The 21,574-nt window shown below is 40.6% G+C and overlaps 1 protein-coding gene across 3 annotated transcripts in view; it reads left to right on the plus strand.

The window, feature by feature from the left end:
- Positions 1-7,315: 7,315 nt before the first annotated feature.
- LOC134351580 (cyclin-dependent kinase inhibitor 1-like) overlaps positions 7,316-21,574 on the plus strand; it is a 41,223-nt gene continuing 26,964 nt past the window's right edge. The window contains exon 1 of one of the 3 annotated variants that reach the window (XM_063057924.1): positions 7,316-7,366. The gene's annotated coding sequence lies outside the window, so the exon portion shown is untranslated. Of the gene's footprint in view, positions 7,367-17,334; positions 17,360-20,966; positions 20,997-21,574 lie in introns of those variants that run through there. The other 2 variants (XM_063057923.1, XM_063057925.1) reach the window with 2 other exon arrangements.

The raw sequence follows: 21,574 nt of genomic DNA on the forward strand, positions 1-21,574 counted from the left end.
GAGATGCACAATGGAAAGTATCATAGCTGGTTATATCATGGCCTTATATGGAAACACCAATGCCCAGGAATGACTCACTTTCAAGACTCTTTACAACTCATGTTCGTTATATTATTTTTGATTCGCACTATTTGTCTTCTTTTGTGCATTGGTTGTTTATCAGTCTGTCGTAAATTCTACTGTATTACTTTTTTTCCTGTGAATGTCTGCAGGAAAATGAATCTCATGATAGTATATGGTAACACACACATACTTTGATAATAAATTTACTTTGAACTTTGAAATAATTTTCCATATTTCAAGTTGTGTTTGCTGTCCAATCACCTTTCGGGTTCATCTCTGGGTTAAATCTTAAACTCTGTGTTCCATTTAAACATCTGATGGCCATGTGGAATATTATGGTACTATGGAAATAATCCAAAATGCTTTCATTTACACATTGATCTAATTTAGTCCTTGGGGATGTTTTCGTTGAAATATTTGGGTTTAATTATTTTGTTTACTTAATTCATCTTTTAAGATGCTGACTGAAGTGGGAATATTTTAAATTACTTTAATAACTACAAGATAATAGAGGCTGCAGTTAAGGCACGTGAAAGAGAATATTGTATATAAAAAAAATCATAATATGCATTGCAGACTGGGGTGTGCTACAGATAAGCTGACTTGGAGCGGGTAATGTATACATTTTAAAAACACATTTGGATGAAGTTACCAGGTATTCTATTCTGGTCACTGTGAAACAATCAAGATGTCCAAGCGCCAAAGAATGAACTAAGGCACTTTTCTGGAAAATCAGGTCATTATACAATGCTGAACATTTAGAAAAAGCCAGAATTTTCCACCTGAAATTAATCCAGGATAGTGGGACTAGAGGTCAGGTATGACCACTGAAATGTAATCTTGAGATTAGTCTAACATATAAACATACAAGTTAGGAACAAGAGTAGGCCCCTCAATTCTACTCAGCCAATAATCTCAAGTCATCTTTACTGTCTATCTGCAATAACTTTTCAACACTTTGCTAATCAAGTATCTATCCACGTCTGCCTTACAAAATATTCAAAGACTCTGCTTACTCTGGTCTTTAAGGAGGAAAACTCCAAACATTTATACCCATTAGGGAGAAAGAATTGCACCCAGGGCAAAACTTGTTTTTTGAAGTTGAAGATGCAGAGGGAGCTAGGTGTCCTAGCCCTGATTTGCAGAGAGCTGGTATGAAGTTACAGCAACTGATCAGGAAAGCAAACAGAATATTATTTGTTTCTTGGGACAAAAGGAGGTAATGTTTCAATCAAATAAGCTATTTCTGAGATGACCCTTGAAGTACTGTGTACAGTATTGGTCTCCTTATTTACAAAATAAGGATATTAATGTGCAAGAATAAGTTCAGAGGTCTTCCTAAACTAATAACTAGAACGGATGCCCTATCTTATGAGGGAAGGTTAGGTAGAGTAGTTTGTGCTTGTTGGAGTATAGGTAACTTGACTGTAAGGTACAAGATACTGAGGGACTTGACAGAGTGAATGTGGAGAGGAGGCTTCCTCCTGTGGGAAAATTTAGAACCAGAGTTATTGTTTAAAAATAAAAGTTACCTATTTAAGACTGAGGTGAGATGCTATGGCATGGCTCCGGAGGACTGGAAGATTGCAAATGTCGCTCCGCTATTTAAGAAGGGGGCAAGGAAGCAAAAAGGAAATTATTGACCTGTTAGCTTGACATCGGTGGTTGGGAAGTTGTTGGAGTCGATTGTCAAGGATGAGGTTACAGAGTACCTGGAGGCATATGACAAGATAGGCAGAACTCAGCATGGTTTCCTTAAAGGAAAATCCTGCCTGACAAACCTATTACAATTTTTTGAGGAAATTACCAGTAGGCTAGACAAGGGAGATGCAGTGGATGTTGTGTATTTGGATTTTCAGAAGGCCTTTGACAAGGTAGCGCACATGAGGCTGCTAAACAAGATAAGAGCCCATGGAATTACGGGAAAGTTACATACATGGATAGAGCATTGGCTGATTGGCAGGAAACAGAGAGTGGGAATAAAGGGATCCTATTCTGATTGGCTGCCAGTTACCAGTGGTGTTCCACAGGGGTCCGTGTTGGGGTCACTTCTTTTTATGTTGTACATCAACGATTTGGATTATGGAATAGATGGCTTTGTGGCTAAGTTTGCTGATGATACAAAGATAGGTGGAGGGGCCGGTAGTGCTGAGGAAACAGAGAGTCTGCAGGGAGACTTGGATAGATTGGGAGAATAGGCAAAGAAATGGCAAATGAAATACAACGTTGGAAAGTGTATGGTCATGCACTTTGGTAGAAGAAATAAATGGGCAGACTATCATTTAAATGGGGAGAGAATTCAAAGTTCTGAGATGCAATGGGACTTGGGAGTCCTCGTGAAGGATCCCATTAAGGTTAACCTCCAGATTGGGTCAGTGGTGAAGAAGCTGAATGCAATGTTGGCATTCCTTTCCAGAGGAATAGAATATAGGAGCAGGGATGTGATGTTGAGGCTATATAGGGCACTGGTAAGACCCCACTTGGAGTACTGTGGGCAGTTTTGGGCTCCTTTTTTACGAAGGGATGTGCTGACGTTAGAGAGGGTTCAGAGAAGATTCACTAGAGTGATTCCAGGAATGAGGGGGTTAACATATGAGGAACGCTTGACTGCTCTTGGACTGTATTCCTTGGAGTTTAGAAGAATGAGGGGGGACCTCATAGAAACATTTTGAAAGTTGAAAGGCATGGACAGAGTGGAAGTGGCAAAGTTGTTTCCCATGATGGAGGAGTCTAATACGAGAGTGCATGACTTAAGGATTCAGTACAGAGATGCAAAGAAATTTTTTTAGCCAGAGGGTGGTGAATCTGTGGAATTTGTTGCCACAGGTGGCAGTGGGTCACCAGGTGTACTTAAGGCAGAGATTGATAGGTATCTGAGTAGCCAGAGCATCAAAGGTTATGGTGAGAAGGCGGGGGAGTGGGACTAGATAGGAGAATGGATCAGCTCATGATAAAATGGTGGAGCAGACTCGATGGGCTGAATGGCTGACTTCTGCTCCTTTGTCTTATGGTCTTAATCTCAAAGGATCTGTAGAACCCTCCGTATGGCATGCTGGAGACTGGGTCTTTGAGTATTTGAGGCAGAGGTATGAGGAAATGAAGCATTATCTTACACTGAAGACACACTCCATAATACTGTATGTTACTGTCACTGTAGTCAATGGGTCAGCTGCAGTACTGGGAAGATCTGCAGGCCTTCAGTAGCAACAAGATCTGTAACACCACCGACCTCTTAAATTCTTCTTTTTATATCACCATCAGCCAAGAATAAACTGCGGACCAAAGAGGGGTGCACCAAGGGCAGTGCTAAGTATGTGTCTGCTGAAGCTACCACACAAGACAATATACATGTTGAAGACCAGAAGCAACATCCCACAACAAACAGATATGCTCCAAGCTCTTTAGTTCTGCCTCTTTCAAGCATGAATGGAAATTTAATAACTAACAGGAGGAGAAAATTCCTGTTCAATACCAGGACATTCCAATACTTACAAGCAAAACTAAGTTTGCATTAATTCCTACAATGCAATGCTGCAGTAGGTAGAAGATTTCATCACGAACATACTTACTAATGTGCAGATGCTTCAATGAACACTTCTTTGCCCAGGGTCAATAGGAGATACGTTCACAGAACACTTCTCCTTCTCCCTTGAAACAACTTAGGAAACACAAACATTCATAAAATTGTACTAACAGTTGGAACATATCACAAGATCACAAGACAAAGGAGCAGAAGTAGGTCATTCGGCCCATCGAGTCTGCTCCGCCACTCCACCATGAGCTAAACCATTCTCCCATCTAGTTCCAATTTCCGGCTTTTTCCCCATATCCCTTGATACCCTGACTAATTAGATACCTATCAATCTCCTCCTTAAACACCCTCAATGATCAGGCCTCCACAGTTGTATGTGGCAACGAATTCCATAAGTCCACGACCCTCTGGCTAAAAAAATTTCTCCTCATCTCTGTTTTAAATGGGTACCATCTAATTCTAAGACTGTGGCCTCTTGTCCTGGACTCACCCACCAAGGGAAACAGCCTTTCCACATCTACTCTGTCCAACCCTTTCAACATTCGAAATGCTTCTATGAGATCCCCTCTCATTCTTCTATAATGAAAACAGTCCAAGAGCCGACAAACGCTCCTCATATGTTAGCCCCTGCATTCCAGGAATCATCCTCGTAAATCTTCTCTGAACTCTCTCCAACATCAGAACATCCCTTCTAAGATAGGGGGCCCAAAACTGCACACAGTATTCCAAATGAGGTCTCACCAGTGCCCCATAGAGCCTCATCAACACCTCCTTACTCTTATACACTATTCCTCTTGAAATTAATGCCAACATAGTTAACATCAATTAACACAACTGTGCCATGGCCATCCCTTTAATTAGGATTGTTAGGTGAAAGTGGATAGTGCAAAATAGCTATCTTTAACAAAAAAAATGGCATTGACCTCTGAGATCATGATTTGCCTCCTCTAGACCCAATCAATATTCATTGCATGTGTGCTGAGACAAGTGCTAATATTGCAATGACAAGATACACCTCACAGTGGCCTCATGGATGCCTTTTTGGAGATCTAAAGGCATCCATATTGTCTGGTTTCTTGTTAGGTCCTGAAGAAGCCAGTAACTTTAAAAATAGGCTGGGTATGCTTGCTTTGTATTCAGTATGTGCAGACTGCAACAAGAGAAATAAGAGAAACTATTTTGTGACGAAATAAGGTTACGTGAATATCCCCCACATTATGGTTGTTCAGATTATGAAAATTTGCCCTTACAGTATCCACAAATCACCAGTCAAAAATTTGAGATACTGAATAAAATTTGCAGAATTTATGTGATAAAGGTAGATGAATTAAAAGAAAATACATTGTCTCAACTCACATTTGTTGGCATATGCTGAGAGATGAAGAGGTTTTGCACTATGGAAAATCATCACACCACCCACTTTGCAGGAGTGCAACATCCCCACCTTCCCCCCATAACTCAGGGGGCCGCCTGTATACACTGAACCTCAGAAATCAGCATTGTCAAATTATTCCAGCTAAGCTTAAAAAGCTACAACTTGTCTCCAACCTGCCTGTGGTGAATGTTAAATCCACAGTGGTATTTGCCAAGTAGTAGTGAATTTCTGGAGGTTAAGACACAAATATTTCACAGTGTGCTTTCCCTCATTCTCTTGTTCTTGCTAATTACTTGGCTGATGAAACTGGAATAGATACAAATCAAGTCACAGAGCACAAGTCTTAAAGTAACAGATTATGAATTCATGTCATGCATGTGTATTCCCTCAGTGGTGAGAATACTGGACAGTAGTGACCACAAAATGTGTACATTTACCTGAAATTCCAATGCTAGCTAATAGTAAAACACTGGCATATTAAAATTTGTGCACAATTTATCGATAAATACCAGTAAAATCAAAATTTATGATACATCAAACAATCAAATATACAACTAGATCTCTGCAGATTGGCTTCTGCCAAGAACGTTGATTTTTAGTTGTGGCTATATATCGTGCATGACGGCTTTACCCACTGCTTCCTTCACGAATGCTAAATTTAAACTCATTCTGAAATAACAGTTAATGTGTAGGCAAAGTGTTTAGAAAACATTAAAACAAATTCTAAAATTATTTTACTTAGGGTATAGTTGTAGGATTCAAATAGCAACAATGAACTCAGTGTTTCGACACACCAGTGATTATTTTCGAACTCACCTTCACTTACTGCCAAAACAATCAAAGACACGTTAAAGAGGCGCCGCTTTCTGCTTCCACACACAAACCATCTTTCGTGGCAATTTCCGGCTTGGGGAAGGAAAAGACTCCCAAATAATTATCATAATAAGAAGACACTTAAAAGAGATTCTCTTCTACATTTCAATGAATTTTTATGGTGACAAAAAAGAGAAAACCAAATTTTTAAAAAGAGCCAAAGTGATGTCAGAGCATTTCATCCATTGGCTCAGCTGCAAATTAAAAACTGGTCAAGTGGTGTTTTCACAGTTTCATATCCTCTAAACTTTTGGTGAGACATTATTCAAACATGTTCAGATTACAGATCATAAATTGAGAAAATGTTGGAAGTGTGAACTCTAACTAGATTATGCTTGTCATCTGTATCCTGAAGATGCAACCTCAAACAAATTCACAACACTCAAATTTTATCTATTCCGATATATTGTTCATAGAAAATTAGAATCACTTGGCTCAATTTTGGAATCTTCTTAAAACCCATGCCTAAAAATCGCATGCAAGAAATACTGACTGCTACTAGGCTGATAATGGGAGAAAGAAGACAGCAACCGCACCCCGAGTACACCAGTCACAATTCCTTTTGCTTACTTCTATGATGTTCTGGCTTTTTTTTTTAAATTAGATCAACCAATTTGTTAATGAGTGAGGCCACAAATCCAATGAGAATAGCAGTAACTCTTACCAAAATTGATCCTGCTGCCTCTCAAGACAGCAAGAAGTCACTGGGAGAAACAAAGTACAAGAAATGAGGTTTACTTCCATCAGTTCACCTTCTTACTAATGAAAAACAACATCTGTGATATCACACAATTATTCCTGAAGAGCAAATATCTAAACAGCCAATCATGTAGCAGCAACTCAATGCGTAAAAGCACGCAGACATGGTCAAGAGGTTCAGTTGTTCAAAACAACCATCAGAATGGGGAAGAAATATAATCTAAGTGACTTTGACCATGGAATGATAATTGGTGCCAAATGGGACCAATTTGATTTGTGGTTTGAGCCTCTCAAAAATTGCTGATCTCCTGGGATTTTCACACTCACAACAGTCTCTTAGAGTTTACAAAGATTGATGCAAAAAACAAAAAAACATCCAGTGAGCAGCAGTTCTATGGGCCAAAATGCCTTGCTAATGAGAGAGGTCAGAGGAGAATGGCCAGACTGCTTCAAGCTGACAGAAAGGCGATAGTGACTCAAATAGCCACCTGTTACAACAGTTGTGAGTAGAAGAGCACCTCTGAACACACAACATGTCAAACCCTGAAATGGAAGGGCTACAGCAGCAGAAAACCATGAACATACACTCAGAGGCCACTTTATTAGGTTCAGGAGGTGCCTAACCAAGTGGGCACCGAGTGTATTTACTCGGTAAAGATTACTGCTGCACCAGAACAGAGATAAGGCTGAAATACTGGCCACCTGCACTCATTGTTCGGATACCCTTTGCCCTGGACTTAGCCAGTGCGGATGTGGAAGACTGAACTCATTTGCAGAGAGCATCCTGGAGCCAGGGCTTTGCAGAACGGAATCAAATTACAAGGGTGAGTCAGAACAAGCTTCACCCAGAAAGTGACAAACATGCAAAACTTTCCAAAACAATTGAATATAACTTAAATAAATTTAATTAAGGAAAAAAATGCCCAATATATTTACTGAAAATTATCACCATTAGAGTAAGCGATTTAAAATAAATCTAGCCTTCTTACTTTACAGCAACAAAACCTTAATGGTTTTGCAGAACTCAACAAGCAGGTTCCCTATCTTAAATACAGATGAGTTTTCAGCCATTATCTTTCATATTTAGTCTAAACTAAAAAAAAAATGCATGTGCTTTGTGGCTTTGATTAAAGTGTTCCATACTGTAGATTCCCTTTCAGTTGTATTGTCCAGTCACCTAGAATGTTCATTAACTGTTACGTTATGAGTCAGGAGGCTCAGTATTCTGAGTCAGGAACAGCGCATTACCAACTCAAGCAGCAATGATCAAGAACTATTCTATTCAATGCTTTCAATTATTACCAGCAAAGACGATATGATGATTAATATCTGTAGTTTTAGGCTTTCTGGAGATATGCTTGCTAATAATCTCATTTCAGGGGCTCAGCTGTGCTATGAGTCTCTTTTTATCCAGACATGTTATGATATGATATTTGAAATCTTATTAAATGTTCATCTAGCACTTGTACTACAAAAGACTTAACTGTGATGAAAGATAATACAGCTTCCAAAGTTACAATGCAGGTACAATTTGAAAGAACACCATAAGGCGAGAAAAGATAAAATATGAACATAAGCTAGCCAATAATATCAAAAGGATACCAAAAGTATTTTCTGATATATAAAGAGCAAAAGAGAGGCAAGAGTGAATATTGGACTGCTGGAAAATGACACTGGAGAGGTAGTAATGGGAGACAAAGCAATAGCGGATTAACTTAATAAGTATTTTCCAGCTTCACTGGGGAAGACACTAGCAGTATACCACAAATTCAAGCATGTCAGGGGGCAGAAGTGAGTGTAGTTGCTATTACTGAAGAGAAGGTGCTAGGGTAGCTGAAAGGTCTGAAGTTAGTTAAATCACCTGGACCAGTTGGAAGTAATGCTCAAGCTTTATAGGGCATTGGTCAGACTACACTTCGAATATTGTCAGCAGTTTTGGGCCCCTTATCTAAGAAAAGATTTGCTGGCATTGGAGCGGGTCTAGAGGAAGTTCACCAGCATGGTTCTGGGAATGAAAGGGTTAACATATGAGGAGCGCTTGATGGCTCCAGGTTCGTACTCATTGGAGTTTAGAAGAATGTAGGGGGATCTCATTGAAAGGCCTGGATAGAGTGGATGTGGAGAGGATGTTTCCTAAAGTGGGTGAGTCTAGGACCAGAGGGCACAGCCTCAGAATAGAGGGCCATCCATTTAGAAAAGAGATGAGGAATTTCTTTAGCCAGAGAGTAGTGAATCTGTGGAATTCATTACCACAAATGGCTGTGGAGGCCCAGTCACTGAGTATATTTAAAGCAGAGGTTGATTGGTCAGGGCATTCTAGGTTACAGGTCGAAGGCAGGAGAATGGGGTTGAGTTTGATAATAATCAGCCATGAGAGAATAGCAGAGAAAATCCAATGGGCTGAGTGCCCTAATTCTGCTCCTATATCTTATGGTCTTAAAAGATTCAAAAGCAAAATACTGCAAATGATGCAAATCTGAAATAAAAACAGAATACTGGAAATATTCATCAGATTCAGCAGCAGCTGTGGAACCAGAAACAGATTTAACATTCACATCCATGGCTTTTCATCAGATCTGGAAAATGTTAGAAATGAAATGAGCTTCAAGTTGCATAGAAAGAATGGAGAGGTGGACAAAGCAAAAAGAGATGGTCTTTTATCAGGTGGACAAATATTTGAAGAAAGATTGAATTGCACAAGCAGTGGTGGTGCTGCCAAAAAAGGATGGTGATTGTACATCCGGACGTGAAAGGGATGAATGAAAATTGAAATGTCAGAAGAGAGAGGGAAAATTTATGGATATGGGCAATAATCATAAAACAATATGTTTACTTGCAGTCTCCCGTGAATAGTAACTGGCCCAAAGCGGTGGCTGAAGTAAATAAGTGATAAATGTTTTGAACGGCTTGTCAAGCCTCATGTCACAGCCAGCCTCCCCTCATCGCTGGATCCTCCACAGTTTGCTTATCGTCCAAATCGCTCTACAGAGGATGCAATATCCACCACACTGCACACAGTTCTCTCTCACTGGGACAACAAAGACACTTATGCCAGAATCCTGTACATTGATTCAGTTCAGCGTTCAATACCATCATCCCGCATAGACTAGAGGAGAAACTGTTGCTGCTTGGCCTTAGCACTGCCATGTGTCGCTAGATTCTGGATTTCTTGACAGAGAGACCACAGTCAGTCCGTGTTGGCAGGAACATCTCTGACTCCATCACACTGAGCACTGGATCCCCACAAGGCTGTGTGCTTAGCCCATTGCTGTTTACACTGCTAACACATGACTGTGCAGCCAGATTCAAGGAGAACCTGATCATTAAATTTGCAGATGATACCACAGTGGTGGGGCTCATCAGCAAAAATGATGAAACTATGTACAGGGAGGAGGTCAAACACCTAGAGAGCTGGTGCAGGGATAACAACTTGATGCTTAATGTCACCAAAACCAAGGAGATGATCGTCGATTTCAGACACCCCTCAGCATTAGCGGCTCCGCAGTGGACAGAGTGGAAAACATCAAGTTCCTTGGGGTGCAGATCTCGGACAATCTCATCTGGTCCAGGAACACCACTGGGATTGTGAAACGGGCCCAGCAGAGATTGCACTTTCTGAGGAAGCTTAAACAAGCATCACTCCCCACTAACATCTTAACTACATTCTACAGAGGCGTGGTTGAGAGTGTGCTGACCTTTTGCATCACAGCCTGGTACTCCAGCTGCAGTGCTGTCGACAAAAAAGCCTTGCAGAGGGTGGTTAGGGGAGCAGAGAAGGTTATTGGGGTCTCCCTACCTTCTGTCCAAGACCTCTTTCAGAGTCGATGCCTCCAGAAGACACGGTACATCATTAAAGACCCCTCACACCCTCTCCATAAACTGTTTGTTCTTCTGCCATCAGGCAAACATTACAGGAGCATCAAAACTAAAACCACAAGGCTACTAAACAGCTTCCTCCCACAGGCAGTCAGACTGCTAAATAGCTGCTCCACCTGACTCTGCTTTGGATACTTTTAACTTGGACACTTATAACTGATTTAACTGACATGTGGCTGTTGTGTTTTACTATTTATTGTTATGTTTATTATTTAGTGTTGCGTTTGTTATGATTGCACTGCTCCTGAGAAACACTGTCTCATTCTGCGCTGCAGAGCTGATATACGGTTAGAATGACAATAAAGTTTTTTGAATCTTTTGAATCTTTGAGTGAAGAGTATTCAATTTGCAAAAAAGGCAGAGTAATGGAGGATGAACCAAAGCAGGTAAGAGTAGGGCAATTCTAACTGCAGTAAGTAATTAACAGGCTGTGAAAAAGCTGAATATAACTAGGAAAGGCAAACTGGGCAACAATATCAGCAAACGATAATGGTGAACAATGGAAAATATTTAAAACATTCATCAGGGAATGTTCCCAATGTTATTTTACTTAAAAGCAAAGGGCAAATTCAACATGGAAGCTCCATGATGAATATAAACTTGACTGCCAACTGAGAGTAAGAAACAGAGACAGAGGAATCCATGATCATACAAATGACTCAGAGGTCAAAGAAAAATATTAGGTAGGCCAAGAACAACCACAAACCTAAATTATTAAGGAATATAAAAGAAGCATTTAAAGACATCAAGAAAGGAAGCTTGGATTAGGATTAGATACATAATGGGAAAGACTGTACCATGGGTAACAATAGGAAAAAAGTAGATCTATTAAATTATTAATTCACTTTGGAACAGGTGAACATGACACTGAACAATGAGATGAGTAATAAACGCAGTTAAAACAGGAAAAAGTAAATATATTAAACTGACCCCAAAAAAAGATAAGATCCCTGGTAGATCACATATTTTCAACAGAACCCAAGGAAGAGATTACTAGATATTATAATGCATATTTAATAATAGATTACAAAAGAATGTGGAACCAGTGGACCTATGGGTAGGTGTGATACTGCATATATGCAAGAAATAGTAAAGAGCACATCCATAGAATTATAGCCTAGAGAACATAATAGCAGGGACAAGACACATAATAGAATATCTATTTTAGAGGAAGATGGGATAGCTGGAAAAAAATAATAAGTAATACACAGCATTATGGTAACATCCTGCTTGATCAAACTTGTTATATGCTTTGAACAGGTAAAAGAGAAAAATGACCATAATAAGTTATCCAGATTTTCTTAAAATCTTCCATAAGATACCCTACAATATGCTAACAAATTGCATCAGAGAACGCAAATCAGGGATCAATTAGTAACGTAACTATTGGACATATTCAAGATGGAAAACAGAGTGGGAGTAAAGTAAAAATCAGAGGATCAGTGCTGATAAAATGCTGTTCATAAAATTAGAATTTCTAAATTAGCAGGTGGTGAGAATAAATTCAACACTGAAGAGACAGTAACAAATCACAGGAAGACATTAGGCACTGAAACGTTGCAGTTTGGAAGAAGCTCTTTTAGCCTGCCAAATCCATACCAGTTCTTTGCAAGAATAATCCAGCTAATCCCCAATTCGTTCCTCCTAGACACATTTTAGCTTTCTTTTGAAAGCCAGAATTGAATTTATCTCTACCACTATCCCTGACATTAAACACCACATTAAAAAATGTGTTTATGCTCCCACACCTCACCTATAATCTTCCAGAAATAGTAAGGGACAGAGGGTCCAGTGAGATGGAGGAACTGAGTGAAATACATGTTAGTAGGGAAGTGGTGTTAAGTAAATTGAAGGGATTGAAAGCAGATAAATCCCCAGGGCCAGATGGTCTGCATCCTAGAGTGCTTAAGGAAGTAGCCCAAGAAATAGTGGATGCATTAGTGATAATTTTTCAAAACTCGTTAGATTCTGGACTAGTTCCTGAGGATTGGAGGGTGGCTAATGTAACCCCACTTTTTAAAAAAAGGAGGGAGAGAGAAACCGGGGAATTATAGACCGGCTAGCCTACGTCGGTGGTGGGGAAAATGCTAGAGTCAGTTATCAAAGATGTGATAACAGCACATTTGGAAAGCAGTGAAATCAACGACAAAGTCAGCATGGATTTGTGAAAGGAAAATCATGTCTGACGAATCTCATAGAATTTTTTGAGGATGTAACTAGTAGAGTGGATAGGGGAGAACCAGTGGATGTGGTATATTTGGATTTTCAATAGGCTTTTGACAAGGTCCCACACAGGAGATTAGTGTGCAAACTTAAAGCACACGGTATTGGGGGTAAGGTATTGGTGTGGGTGGAGAATTGGTTAGCAGACAGGAAGCAAAGAGTGGGAATAAACGGGACTTTTTCAGAATGGCAGGCGGTGACTAGTGGGGTACCGCAAGGCTCAGTGCTGGGACCCCAGTTGTTTACAATATATATTAATGACTTGGATGAGGGAATTAAATGCAGCATCTCCAAGTTTGCGGATGACACGAAGCTGGGTGGCAGTGTTAGCAGTGAGGAGGATGCTAAGAGGATGCAGGGAGACTTGGATAGGTTGGGTGAGTGGGCAAACTCATGGCAGATGCAATTTAATGTGGATAAATGTGAAGTTATCCACTTTGGTGGCAAAAATAGAAAAACAGATTATTATCTGAATGGTGGCCGATTAGGAAAAGGGGAGGTGCAACGAGACCTGGGTGTCATTATACACCAGTCATTGAAAGTGGGCATGCAGGTACAGCAAGCGGTGAAAAAGGCAAATGGTATGCTGGCATTTATAGCGAGAGGATTCGAGTACAGGAGCAGGGAGGTACTACTGCAGTTGTACAAGGCCTTGGTGAGACCACACCTGGAGTATTGTGTGCAGTTTTGGTCCCTTAATCTGAGGAAAGACATCTTTGCCATAGAGGGAGTACAAAGAAGGTTCACCAGATTGATTCCTGGGATGGCAGGACTTTCATATGAAGAAAGACTGGATGAACTGGGCTTGTACTCGTTGGAATTTAGAAGATTTGAGGGGGGATCTGATTGAAACGTATAAGATCCTAAAGGGATTGGACAGGCTGGATGCAGGAAGATTGTTCCCGATGTTGGGGAAGTCCAGAACGAGGGGTCACAGTTTGAGGATAGAGGGGAAGCCTTTTAGGACTGAGATTAGGAAAAACTTCTTCACACAGAGAGTGGTGAATCTGTGGAATTCTCTGCCACAGGAAACTGTTGAGGCCAGTTCATTGGCTATGTTTAAGAGGGAGTTAGATATGGCCCTTGTGGCTACAGGGGTCAGGGGGTATGGAGGGAAGGCTGGAGCGGGGTTCTGAGTTGGATGATCAGCCATGATCATAATAAATGGCGGTGCAGGCTCGAAGGGCCCATTTCTATAATACCAGCAATGGGATCAATTTCTCTCTATTTACTGTCTTTATCTTTCCTGATATTAAATGCCTTCATCAAATCCTTTGCACCCTCTCAAGGTCATTCTTATTTTATTAATTATCATCCACATCTTCTCCAGAAGCGTTACATATTTCATAATGTGCAGTGCCTAGAACTGGATTCTGGTTGTAGCTGAACTAATGTCTACAAATGTCCATCATAACTTCCTTTATTTGTAAAATGGTAAATAATTGAGAAATGAATGTCAAAACAGATAGGAGAGGTCATGTACAAGTGCAGGTGGTGCAGAGTAACAAGGGGATCTAAAATTACATAGAGATCAATTGCTAAAAGAGACACCATGGGATAGCAGGGCTTAAAAGTTATTTCCAAAGAGGTGTCATTGAAAAGTGGGGAAGTTATATTAAACCTGTAGCAAATAGTTGGAGTAGTGAATATTGTTCATCACAGGAGGGAGAAAGTGAAAGGAAAATTAACAAGAATAATGTTAGATGTGAGAGGTAGGGTATACATGTCAGGAGAGGATTTATTAATTAAACAGAGCTGAGGCCTAATTGTGGCCTTTAACGTTTGAATATTTTGACAGAAAATTTCCACTTTAATGAGAAAGAGCACAAACAGAAGCCATCGATGTGATTGTCAGCAAGAAATCCAACAGAACAAAGGTCTAAACAGGAAAAGTAGTGAGAAATTGGAAGAGTGGGTTGGACAAGCATGCAAGGAACAAGGGAGTAGACATTATGCTAATAGATTTAAAGGTAAAAAAAAATGGGAGGCTTGAGTGTGGCATAAATATCAGTAAGGACTGGTTAGGCCAAATGGTTTGGTATAGTGCTGTATAATCTATGTAAAATTTTATTGCTCACTTTCACATTGCTTAAATTGGCAACTATTTGTGACATTAGTAAACTTGGAAGTGATCCTTTCTGTCCCAACATTGAAATTACTTTATAAATGTTGTAAATAGTTGCAGCCTGGCATGAATATTTCCATAACTTCAAATCTGGCCCATTTGCCTGTTCAGTGCATGTTCTGATAAATCATTCAATTTCCTGACCAGGTCAATAAATGCTCTTGATTCAAAAGCAATTTCTTCTCTTTTATTAAAACTGCTGTGAAGTATTGATTGAGAATCCTAACTGCATTGTCCACCTCCATAAACAGGCTAGCTACCTTTCTGGGCCATAATACAGTACGTTTCTTTAGTTACCCTCCTGCTGTTTATGTACTTGGCATTTCAGATGCCTCTCTTCACTCTGCTAATTCTGGTTTAATTTCTCCTCTGTACTTTTAATATTCTCCTCGGCCTGCTGTAGTATTATGTTCTCAGCACTGATAAACTTTCTTTATTGCAGTCCTCTACTGGAGCTGCAGATTATACAGTCCCATTGCTTTCCTTTGTGGAATCATGTTGGTTTACTATGAATCTCCATATTGAATACCACCTATTGTCAGACAGATTTAACATTAATTTTAAAGGATCATCAAACAGATTGAAATAAAAATAAAAGAGCAAGCACCGTTACAGATGTCCGAAGGGGAACTGAAAAGCATTTTCAATTAAAACAACAGACGAAGTCCGGATGACGGGTCTTGGCTTGAAACATCAGCTGTTTACTCTTTTCCATTGATGCTGTCTGCCCCGCTGAGCTCCTCCGGCATTTTGTGTGGATTGCTTCAATTAAAACAAAACTGTTTTACTACTATTATTTTAAAAAGCAGGCAAGACAGAAATTAGGAAAGCAGAGAGGGCATGAAATCGCAAAGCAAAATTCTTCTAAGAAATCACCTCATCACAACTGTCACTGTTCCTCTGTTACCTACTGGAGCTACATAGCAGCAGATATACTGCCTGCTGCTCTACGGTTGAACTGAATTGAATTGCCTTTATTACTTACATCCTTCATATACATGAGGAGTAAAAATCTTTGCGTTACGTCCCCATCTGAGTGTGCAATGTGCAATTTATAGTAATTTATAATAAACTGTATGTACAACAGGACAGTCAATATAACATAGAAACACAATTGTATCAGCATGAATTAATGAGGCTGATAGCCTGGTGGAAGAAGCTGTTCCGGAGCCTGTGGGTCCTGGCTTTTATGCTGCGGTACTGCTTCCCAGATGGGAGCAGCTGGAACAGTTTGTGCTTGGGGTGGTTCAGGTCCCCAATGATCCTTGTGGCCCTTTTTACACACCTGTCTCTTTAAATATCCTGAATAACAGGAAGTTCACATCTACAGATGCGCTGGGCTGTCCGCACCACTCTCTGCAGAGTCCTGCGATTGAGGGAATTACAGTTCCCATACCAGGCAGTGATGCAGCCTGTCAGGATGCTCACAATTGTGCCCCTGTAGAAATTTCTTAGAATCTGGGGGCCCATACCAAACTTCTTCAACCATCTGAGGTGAAAGAGGCGCTGTTGTGCTTTTTTCACCACACAGCCGTTATGTACAGACCACGTGAGATCCTCAGTGATGTGTATGCTGGGGAACTTAAAGCTGTTCACCTTCTCAACCCCAGATCCATTGATGTCAATAGGGGTTAGCCAGTCTCCATCTCTCCTGTAGTCCACAACCAGCTCCTTTGTTTTTGTGATATTGAGGGAGAGATTGTGTCCAGGGTGATGACTTCCTCTCTGTAGGCTGCCTCATTATTATTTGAGATTAGGCCAATCAGTGTAGTATCATCAGCAAAGTTAGTTAGCAGATTGGAGCTGTGGGTGGCAACATGGTCATGGGTATACAGAGAGTAAAGGAGGGGGCCTGGGCCACGACCTTGAGGGGCACCTGTGTAGAGGGGCAGAGGTGAGGGAGCCCACACTTATTCAAGTGATGCAGTTGTTTTTAAACAGAAAACTCACATCATGTTCATAAAATAACACTAACAAGTAAGTTAGATAATGAATATACACTTTTGTGCTTTCCCTTTGTGCAGATACTGGTTTTAATTCAAAATGAGTTCCAGTTTCTCGGTATACCAACCAAGCCCACTACCTACAACAATTTTGGACCCAAGATTAAAGACCATGATTAACTAGTTGGAAGGTTAAACAGCTGGACAGGAAGAGGTCACCATGAAGCTGAAACTTCACCAACCACCAAGCCCTGGTAACGCCCGTAGAGACTTCTAGATGGTTACCAGGTGCTAAGTGTCTACGAAAGATTCCCCGCAGAAGACAACAGCCTGCCCTTCAAGGGTGTGGGGGAGGGGCGAGCGTGCTGCTGGCCATCAGAAACAATAACAGGCAAACACCCTCTTTTCTCCCCAGTTTTACTGATCAAATTCGCCAGGTGTTACAAGATCCGCCTCTTGTTGATTCAGTCTCTTCCTCGGCTCACCACAAAAATCAGAAAACCAGAAACTGCGGTCCCCATTGCACTTTATTTAAATGAGGGTGCTCAGGACTGGGTGAGCGGGTGGGGCAAGTGCGAGGAAACGATTTTATCTCGTTAAAGTGATGGAAGCAACTTCTGCTCCGTGGCACCTGCCCCAGGAACTGTGTGGTAAACTGCTACGGGATTCTCCGCGCGATATTTATGCAATCGGTAACATTAAAGATATCTTCGTTCTGCATCAAAGACTGAATACAGTTTTCTCACTTGCATCAAACTGTTACTGATTGATGCGATGTGAGACACACACAAAGCTTGAATAAAATGTCCATGTGGAATTTCATACTAATGCTAATTAGCATTAAACATCTTTTAATATTAATATTTCTTAATTTTCTGCAGGTTATGCCTCACTCGGGTACATAAAGTTTTAACTTTTAAGACATTTGTTTGAAAATCCGTCTTTTTTCGCCGTTTTAGATCATGGGACCCCTCCCCCATAGGTATTATGTCAAAATCATAGTCTTATACAATGGCAAATATTAAACATATCCACTTGGTAAAACATGGAATTACTATTTTTGTTAAAAAGAGAGTTTGATGCTGCCACCCGGACTTGAAATTCCTTAACTAATAATTATTGATCTACAACAGGGAGAATGTGCAACAATGAGAATCCGCAGCAGCACAATTTCACCGAGCTTCTCCAGCAAAAACAATACTCGCCCACGTCAATCTTGCTCGTGTAACACTAACTCGTTCCTCCATGCCGCAACTGAACGCCTCCGGCACACACACACACCAACTAAAACAAGGCAACAGTACTTGGGGACACTTTCATGTGTGATAGCAAGGAGAGCGTGTTTAACAGTACACAAAAATGTAAACACGCGCATAAACAAAATTTAAGCGCCAATAGATGCTTTTTTTTAATAAAAGCTCCCTCTTTTATTTATCCTTAATCCGGGCAAGATTCCACAAGTGCGCGCGCGCTCCCTCACGTGTCTACTTCACGTGCGGCATAGGATCCGGACCGGAGCAAATAAATGTGCAATATAGCGGGGGAAGACGGATAGCATCGGGGGGATTACTAGGAAATAAAGAATTTGAAGCGTTAACTCTAGATCTGAAATATATGGAAGGTAGTTGAGGGATTTATGGAAGGGTAGAATCTGAAGCGATCCTAAACCAACCCAGAACTTTTAATTGGAACAAAAAATAGCCCGTTTCATTGATTAAGAATCAAGGGGTTGTGATGCTGAAGATATAACGCCAGGATCCACGAAGTCTCCATATTACACTCCAGCAAGGGAAATAAGCCTACAGATGTATACCTAGAAATGTACTGAGCTCGCTTGATCAGTAGCCGGTAAATATTTTGATACTAAGATCTGACGTGATTGTCAATTTTCGATCGCATTAAAGTGTTTTTTTTAAGACTGGCGGCCCAACTGTAGACTTGGAAACGTTTGAAGTCTGGTTTTGCACTGGTAGTACTGCAGCTTCAAAGGAGGCAAAGGTTCTTTAATTTGCTTCTCGTATTTAAATGGAAATATAATAAGAAAATGGTTGAACACAAATTTAGTACCATTAGTGCTCAGTTCAGCATTGGTCAATTCTGAATGTGATCATTCAGCAAGACTTCTGCTCTCCTTCAATGATTTAGTTTCGAGATATCTGGAACCTATGGAAAAGTAACATGAAGGCCAGTTCAGTCCATTAACTTAATTTACACAAGATTATATCATGTAATTTCAGAGCTAAGGTGCAGGTGTTCCAATGCTCTGTGTCATTGATGTGTGTGTCTCATCAAAAGCCTGGTTGAAAATGTGATCACAGGTCCTCCCACCCCCACCTCTTTACCACCAATCCATATGCAAGTAAAGTAGTATCGACTTTCTGCTAAATTAACTCCTGATTGTCTCCTATCTCCAGCCCTCTCCTCCCCCAGCTCCATTTGCTTATCGTCTCCCTCTCACTTGATTCCACCTGTCAGCCCCTTGTTCATCCCTCCTGTACCTCTATACTGACTATTTCCCCTCTACCTTCTCAGGTCCTGCTGTTGGATTTCAGCCTGAAACATTGACCACTTTTTTTTAATGTTGCTTAACCTGCTGAGTTCCTCCAGTAGTTTGTTTTTTTTTGCTGGTGTTGGACTATAGCTATGGACTTGTCAAACTTGTAAGATGAGGATTGTTTGACTGATATTTTTTGTGTTGTGGGTTGGCACATTTACATTTAGCCACCAATCTTCAAACACCTAAATGTAAATGGTAGATTTAATTTAAATGAACAATAGGCTTCTTAAAGCCAGTAATCACAGACCAGACAATGCTGATTTAAGATTAACTTAGATGTTTGTGGTGTGGGTGTGAATCAGGAGGTGTGGAGTTCAGTGTGTAGTTTCAGAAAAAGCATTGTAAATATGGAATTGTCCTTTGATGTTTGGCCCACATTGGGCCAGCGAGATCGTTCCACCAAAAGCATCTCCATGTGTGATGCTTGCTGTACCTTGTTTTCTCAAATAAAGAGCTGCTTCATATCTACCAGTACTCTTCTCTGGTGACTTAATTCACAAAACAACAAGGATATTTCTAAGCAACCACACATCAAAGTTGCTGGTGAACCCTTCGTCAGGACTCGGCCTGAAACATCCGACTGTACCTCTTCCTAGAGATGCTGTCTGGCCTGCTGCGTTCACCAGCAACTTTGATGAGTGTTGCTTGAATTTCCAGCATCTGCAGAATTCCTGTTGTTTAGGATATTTCTAACATTGTCCCATCTATTGCTGCATTGACAATTATATTTCACAAACATTATCAAAAAAACAGAGATAAATGCACACCTCCATTTCTGACCTCCTGATCACACTGACTTTAATCACCAAGCCTTCAGCTAGCAAGGCTGTGCAGTCTGTACTTGTTGACAAGTTGCTATATGTCTGCTTTGATCATGTCCCTTTCATTAAGCTAGCAGGCGTTTATCTCATTATCTCCTCAGTTGGCAGACTGCCAAGTATTGGTTGAAAATGCTCTTCTGGTGCTTTGGGTTGTTTTACTAATTAATGGGTCTTTGTGGCTGTTTCAGTGCTGATCATGATTAATTTATTTTGCTCCCTGGTCACATTATGTGTAGCTTACTGCAACAAACAATCCTGCTGGAGGAACTCAGTTGGTCAATCAGTGTCTGGTCTAGGTCCGACTAAATTGGATGGCACAGTAGACTTCCGATGTATCAGGACTCCTGTGATGGAAGGTTCAGTCCTGATCTTCGGTGCTTCTTCCTCTGTCTTTTAATGGCGGTTGGCAGTCAAAGGAGCATTACTGCCACCAACTGGACTGGAGTGTGGTGTAGGGAATTGGGAAATAAAACCCTTAACTAGTTCTTTATCAAATGAAAGCTAAATTGTCCCCCAAAAGCCCTATATAGATTGTAAGTAAGGAAATACAAAACTGTGAATTAAGGTCACTTCCATAAATTAATAAAGTTTTAAAATGAAAATTGTCAACCCCAAAGACAGTAGTGAGTCTGCATTTGATTTCTTTCAACCTTGTATGCTTCACACTGCAATAGTATGTGTTCAGCTGTTTCGTAATGATGACAAAACTTACACAACCCAGAATGATGTTTTCCAATAAGATAAAAGGAATAATTAAGCATAGTCGGCCCAATTCTAATTCGAGCCAATATAATTCCTTCCTTTCTTGTTTTGCCCCCTTCTCCCATTAACCCGGCAGTTTTATGTATTATGTAAAGGTGTATCTTCGATGCTGTCTGTGCAAAGTCTGTTTGAACTCCCTCTGACCATGTGGGTTTTCTCCTGTTCCCTCCCATAGACATGGGTTGGTGGAGTAATTAGCCGCTTGTAAATCGCTTAAAGTGAGAGGTAGAATCTAGGGCGATCTGATTGAAATTTGAGGAGAATAAAGTGGGATTTACTCTTGAGTTGCAACATCACCGAGGATTAGTTGCCTATTAATCTTGATGAAGGTGTGCGGGGCAAACTTTTACCAGAGTGTCGGGAGTCTGGAATGTGCCCCAAGGATGGTAATAGGCACGTATGGTAGAGCGTTCATGAGGTGTTAGATAGTCGCATGAAAGTCCGGAGAATGGAAGAATGTGGACATTGTGGAGGCAGAAGGGTTTTATTTAGTTAGCCGTTTAGTTACTAGTTGATAATTAGTTGAGCATGACGTAGTGGGCCGAAGGGCCTATTCCTGTGCGGTATTTCTCGGTGTTCTATTGTAATTTGTGAGATCGGAGGTGTAACAAACTGCCTACTCCATTTATGTATTCAACAGTAACAATGTTTACATGATTGATCAGTTGAAATTGTATACGTTGAGGAAATGAAAATGCGACCGTTTTGACAATCCCGCCCTGACC

The sequence above is a fragment of the Mobula hypostoma genome, chromosome 9, assembly GCF_963921235.1.
Source record: "Mobula hypostoma chromosome 9, sMobHyp1.1, whole genome shotgun sequence".
Classification (NCBI taxonomy): domain Eukaryota; kingdom Metazoa; phylum Chordata; class Chondrichthyes; order Myliobatiformes; family Myliobatidae; genus Mobula; species Mobula hypostoma.